This window comes from Falco cherrug, chromosome 1 (genome assembly GCF_023634085.1).
Source record: "Falco cherrug isolate bFalChe1 chromosome 1, bFalChe1.pri, whole genome shotgun sequence".
NCBI lineage: Eukaryota > Metazoa > Chordata > Aves > Falconiformes > Falconidae > Falco > Falco cherrug.
The window spans coordinates 71,323,875-71,330,539 of record NC_073697.1 but is presented as its reverse complement, the minus strand read 5'-3'; the positions used below and the strand labels follow the sequence as shown (position 1 = coordinate 71,330,539).

At 41.5% G+C, this 6,665-nt stretch overlaps 1 long non-coding RNA gene across 1 annotated transcript; it reads right to left on the bottom strand.

Moving 5' to 3' along the window:
* Positions 1-721: 721 nt before the first annotated feature.
* LOC129735395 (uncharacterized) lies at positions 722-6,142 on the bottom strand. Its single transcript, XR_008730978.1, has 4 exons — positions 5,712-6,142; positions 5,395-5,483; positions 4,091-4,324; positions 722-969 (listed from the first exon to the last, which is right to left on the bottom strand). It is a non-coding gene; the product is annotated as an uncharacterized LOC129735395 (long non-coding RNA).
* Between the last annotated feature and the right edge of the window lie 523 nt (positions 6,143-6,665).

The window sequence follows — 6,665 nt, the reverse complement described above, 5'->3', positions numbered from 1 at the left end:
TCATAGGTCCAGCAGAGCAACAGCAGCAGGGATTAAGACAATACCATTGGAGCTGTTGAAGGGGAAATACAGACCCAACTCCCAACTTCACTCTGTGACCCATACGTGTCTTTGTATTTTGCACATCTTTGTTCCTGGGAAGAAATGCCTTGCTCTATTCTTATTTCAGACTGACACAACTTGAATCAAATTACTTAGTAAAATTTCTGCCTGCTCCAATTTCATCACTTTGATATTGTGTAGAGAGGAGAAAATTGGCTACTTGTCTTCTAAACAAAGCGAGGAACTCCTCACTTATTTAAGTTGGCTGCCTGGTATTGCCCTCCTAAAAGCTTGTTTAAGGTACCGGTAGCAACACTGTCTGTCGCTACAGGTGAAAGTCCTGAGTCACACTTCAGTTCTCACTCATTTATCCCACTGAATTCTCTCACTGCAAATTGCTCAGGATGTGATATCACACATAAAGAGGATGTGCATCATTATTGTGTTAATGTGTTTTTAGTATCTTTTTAAGTAAACTAATGTTTCAGTACAAAATACCATCATTTTTCAGTTTCAAAGGCAATTTTTTAGTTAAAATGGTGGTTAAGCTTCATTCTTTCCTTTTTCTTTTCCCATTGCAACTCTTCCATTCTGAAATCAGAGATGCCAAGCTTTGTCCTGAAGGAATTTTCCTAGCAGAATTGTGTCCCAAATACTAATAGTATTAGTACCATCCAAGCTGGATAATTGGCAATCCCAGAAGAACTGATAGGATCTGTTGCCTATATATTACTAGCTCAGGGCTATGTAATAGACAGCACTAATTGATTTTCTTTCTTTCCAGTCATACAAGTATAAATCATAGTTAAGAATTTTCTTAAGTAATTTCTATGATAGTAAGTGTCTGTAGTAGAGCATGCTGCCATCAAAACTAATACCTTTGATATGCTTTCTTCCTAGGACAGACAGAAAACATCATTCTTCATCCTGCCATTAAGAACAGATTGGACATTTAAACATGTAAGCCAAAGCTCAGACTACAGTAGTACATGATGTATAATAGAAGGGACCACATATATGTGAGTTCCATGTGAAAAAAAAAAAGCAGACGCTATGAAAATGTAATGATCAAAACACAGCCTCCCTGGCTCCCACTGCACTCAGCTACACTTAACAAGTCATACAATGCAGTAATAGCTACCCTCACAAATCTTTGTATAGATAGTGTGGCATAACTGAGTTGTGGAGTTCCAGGACTTTTAAAGCTCGTTAATTGGACCTTTAAAATGTATTAAATGTCTATTGAAATGCAGGCTGTAACAGCCCCCAGAGGAGAAGGGATTTAATAGCTTTATGTATTTAGGTATATAAGTGTATAAATGCATTAAATATATAATAGAAACATTGCTATATACATGTGTTAAATAAGCACAGGATGAAAACCTCTTTTTACAGAAACATAAATGAGTATGTGAAAGCAAAAGCAACACAGGTGAGCACAAGGTACACATGTACAGCAGATTATTTTGCACAGGCTTTAAAAAATAAAAGGTCAAAGCTTTTTGTTTAAAGAACATCCTGCAACATCTCCAAATAGGATATAAACAACACAGCAGCCACAAAGAAACTCTCTAGCTCCCCAAATAAACAAATGACGTTAGTTAACTGTTGTAAGAGACTGATAGAAACTTAAATAATGCCCCAGATCTTTTAGATCGGTTGAGCTGTGCTGGCTGTGTATCACAGTAGGAAAAGCAAGCAAATCTGGCACTAACCCAGTTTTCTTCTCTGAGAGCTGGGTGGTAAAAGCTGGAGTGTTCTGACATTACTCTGCCCTGTGCTGAATGTCCGCTGCCCTCCCAGGCCAGAATGGTAGCAAGAAGCCATCTGGATATAAGAAAGCCTCTTTCTTTTCACCAGATGATAACACAGGACTCCTTGGCTGTTACAGCCAGGATTGGGTCCATTTGAACTAATGAACCGAATGCATCCCGCAGCATCCATGTGGGTGTAATCGTTAGTCTACAAATAATCAGTATGTTTCTCTATACTAACTGCCTACCATATTTAAATGGAAATGTTTATGGCAATTGAGGCAGGTGGACCAAATAAGCTCAAATAAACCTCGAATACATGGTCACAGTTTACATATATGCCCAACAAAACTGTTATTTGTATAACTACAGAGGTGTATTACTTTCCACAACTTTTTTTTTTTTTCTCTTTCTCATTCTTTACTCAGGCAAAGCTCAGGGGAGCTTCTCCTGGGGCAAGAACTGAGCTGAGTGTTAGGTTAAACATTTCTTTGCTTCAGGTATTGTTCATTTTAACAGGTATGTTATATCAAATGTATATTAATTTTATATTACTAATGTACCGCACTGCATGTATGTACACACATATGTATGTAAAAATTGCAAGCGATTTCATCAGTTTCTCAGGTCAAAACCCAGGAAGACAGCCATTATTACTGTGTAGAACAATGTAAGGGCTGCAGCATTGGTGCTTGTTTCTACGATATCAGTGTCTTTCATGAAACTTCAGATGACTTATCACAAAAAAAAAAAAAAATGACAGTGAGTATTTTCAGGTGGTCAGGTCTGACTTGCCTCAAATTGGTGGAATCAGAGTTAAGATAATGCTGAAAATTTTTTCTCATTCAGTTCACCTGAGATGGCTGCCAAATTTTATTCAGGCTTCCAAACGAGGAATTAAGTCTCTGGAAGGGGCTGCTGCTACAAAGGGGTAAGAGTTTTTCTGCCCATTGATTTCAAGAGGACCCTGATCAGGCCCAAAGTCAAATGTGAAAAGTGGTCTCGTATACTTTTGAAATTCCCTTTTGCTTTCGGATATCAGGGTACAGAGGTTTGGATGGGTGAATAGGTGGACCATAAACAATGATCTCTGCTTCCATATTTACTTAGGAATGCTATACTTGGCACGTACTTCCAGTAGCAGAAAGCTCACTTCCTGATGTCAATATAATATTTGGCAGTTAACACATACTCCCTGAAGAAAACCATGGCACAATTGGAACACAGTGTGCAAGGGTCTACGATATTCAGACACACTGGCTAAGCTTTTACTTTTTCTACAAATCTTACACCAAAATGTGCAACACAAAAGAAAGACGGCTTAGGCACACAACCCAAGCAGACTGTGGGCTGTTGTTCCACAAACACTGACAGCAACTGTTGGAATATTTTCTTCACATACAAACAAATTGCAGTAATCCCTGATTGAAGGCAAGCTCTTGGCTACTTTGCGAAATAAATATTTTAATTGTATAGTGGATTAAAAAGCAAATTACATACGAGCCTGTGCCTATATTATCTAAGCTCCAGGATCCCAGGAACTACGGTCTTGTACAGCACCACACTTGCACAGTATCATTAAGAAATGTCAAGGCCATATTTTGCTCTACCCCTTTCATATATATAAGAGAAGAAAGATTTCAGTCACAAAAACATCTCCTTATTTTACCCGAAAAGTATGCAGTTTCCTTGGGAAAAATAATGAATTCTAATTTGGTTTTGAAGGAAGTAATCTTTTTTCTTGGCAGATCTGATAAAAACAACAGCCCATGATTATCTAATCTGAAGGTCATGTCACACTCAAATAACTAACATCTACACAGTGGATGGAAACTCTACTGTCACCACCCATCATGACAACTGTCGGCAAAATAAAAGCAATGCCGCTGCCTGCCTTCCTGGTACATCACAAATTGTCTAGATGGTAAAAATAACTCCTACGAACAACCCCCCCCAAAATCTGTAATATGTGGATATGCCAGCAAACTTTCAGACAGGAGAGAAATCAAGGTCAGCAGGAAAAGGAGCTTCAGTAACAACCATATCTTTGTAGCCACAGGACTTTAGCCATGCTCTGTCTAAGAAAGCAAGTGGGGAGGGTGATGTCGCTCTGAGGATCCAACATGCCACACTGCGAGCAGATGTGTTAGCAAAGCCTCGTCTTATCCAGGTAGCTCCCCTCTCTCCATTTCCACCTCCCATGCTCTTCCCCCACCCTTGTAATGCTTTCATTTCCCTACTCCAATCCCTCCCCCCACGCCTTGACCATGCCTGACCCCTCTTACCAGCCGTACCTTCTGCCTGGGCACCTCTCCCCGGCCCGGCTCCAGAACACACATGCTGGCTGGGCAATGCAGAAGGCAAAGTGAGGGGTCAGCAGTGCCGATTTCCCTTATGAAGGACACAGCTTGGGGGCTCTCCATCCTCTCTCCAGACACTAGTTTTCACACCCTTCTTCAGGGCCTCGTGTCTTTGAAGCCTTTGGTCTTGCTGACAGTGTGGGTAAAGTTACTCTACGAGCCCAGGCGCTGCAGGGTGAAAGGGGACAGGAGAGGAGCATGAGGCAGGGCTGTGCAGGGCTGCTCTCCTGAGGGGAGCTAAGGGTTTCACAGCCCCCGTAGGGAGTGCTGTGCACTGACAGGCCCTGCCTGAGCTGGCGTTCAGCCAGCCAGTGCTTCCAGCCTCTCATGGCAAAACAAAGCCATGAAATAACTATGTTATTGAATATGTCTCTGTTAATAAATACTAACCGCGTTGAAGCATACCTTAACAGCAGTGGAAGCTGTGAAGGACCAGGCGTGCCCGGGCCTTGCTGCCTGGCCGCCCCGTGGGCCCAGTGCTGCCCCAGGACAGGCCTGGCTGGGCCCTGCTCCTCACAGCCCTGGGGAAGGCAGCAGGAGGAACGACCCTGGCACTTCCTCCCTCGGGGGATAAAACACCATGGCTATCAAACTGTAGGGTGTTCCTTCTCAAGAAAAAAAACACAAAATCCAAACAAACCCAGCTGGTTCTTCACAGCAGCTTGTTAGCACAACAGTGCTGCCAGAGGAAGATCCCTGCTACTTCCCCAGCCCACACCAGATGGCACCAACATTTAGTTAAGATTACAGCCATGCTTTCTCTGCTTGTGGTGGGCAGGAGGTGCTGGCCGCTAACCTGAAAGGTGAGGCTTTTTGTGCCGAAGTGAAGGTATCGTTAAAAAACAACAACCACCACAAAGTACGTTCCTTGTCCATACTTGGAAAAACCTCTGGTTTTTATGCTACATGCTGCCTTCTCCCTTGCAACGTGCAGGGAACCAAAACACCAGCAGCTAGCTGTGGCTACCAGACTCTGGGGTTAGGCTTCATTTTCTCTTAATCTATTGCTTAGATTGATTAGCTCCCTCGTGCTTAACAAGTGGTCCTGACATTATTAATTTGCTGCAAAAGGAAGGGGAAAACTTGATTCACTCAGATCTTTTCAGAGCAAAGCCAAGCAGTGTAATTATTACTTAAATCACCTGAACTAATTAAACTATTTAGAAAAATTAAAGAAATTGAAAACAAGTGAGAAAGAGAAAAATTCTCCCTTTATGCTGCTGTACTGAAGTGCACACCTGAAATCATAGATGTGTCTTCTTCTTTGGAGCTTTTGCCAGTTTAAACACAGTATTTCCCCAGATCTTTTTTCTTTGTAGTTGCAAACCTGTCAAGGAAGAGAAAGAAAAACTTCTCATCATTAATGTTTATGTAAACAGCAAGTGATTGCCACACAGCTGCAGCAGCATGGCTTTTGTGCAAGGGTTCAGTAAGCGCTATGTCCAGCGCTGGGTTTGGAAGCATGCTAGAAAGCCAGTTTTCTTTGTATTACAGCAAAGGCTGTGTGTGAAGTGAAGAGAGGAACAAAGGTAGAAAATTAATTTAAAAAAATTACTTGATCCTCCCCTAGATCCTTCTGCTAGGCTGCTCCTGGAGCTGAGGAACCTGAACTGGGGGTCCTGAGCAAGAATCTGGGGAGGACAGGAGAGGAGATGTTCTTCCTCAGTGAGGACCCAACTGGCTTCATCTCGGCTGAAAGCTGCTGATGTTCTCCAAGCCACTTTGTTGATTGAACCTTGTGTATATCAAAGAGCAGTGGTTTACATTTAAGCAGTATCTTTAAACACAAAGGGCTCCACATGTCTTTACAGCCTTTGTATCTAAATTACATCACCTCCTGCCGAAATTCAAACAGATATATTTGATATGCAAAATAGCTGTAGACTAATTAAAAGCACTGCAGCTAGATTGCTCTGCATGCCACACTTGTACCCAAATATAATTTTATCCTGTATATTTTTATAAGTTAAACAGCGGTTGTATGGGAGGATAACCATGTCATCAGGAGACAAATGCAAGGCAGAAAGAAAAATCATGATCTGATAATAATCAAGGAGAAATACGATCTAATAATAATGAATATTACAGCCTTTGTGAATTTGTAATCAACTGTAATGTCCCTTTTGAACTGAGACCACAGCAATGCTATCACAGTCATGTCCCATTAAGAATTCAAGACACTCTGCTAAGGAAAACCACATTTTGTCTTTTCTGAAAGGAGTAAGAGGTGATTTTGCACAGAACCAGTCAGAACAGGAACAACTGCCAAAGATTTACTGTAGTCAGTGCAGAAATGTCTCCATTGCTTAAGGTAATGAATTGTCAGGTATAAGCATGCAACCGGAGAGGACCAAGCAAGTGATTTAAATATAACATTTCAGAACAAAATATTGTTGGGAATATTTTTGGTTCCAGGAAAAGCAAAAAAAAACCAAACCCCAGAAAACACTAAGGTAACTTCTGCAGAACCGGTAAAATGTCCCTAGTCCTACTCATATGTCACTTGTTT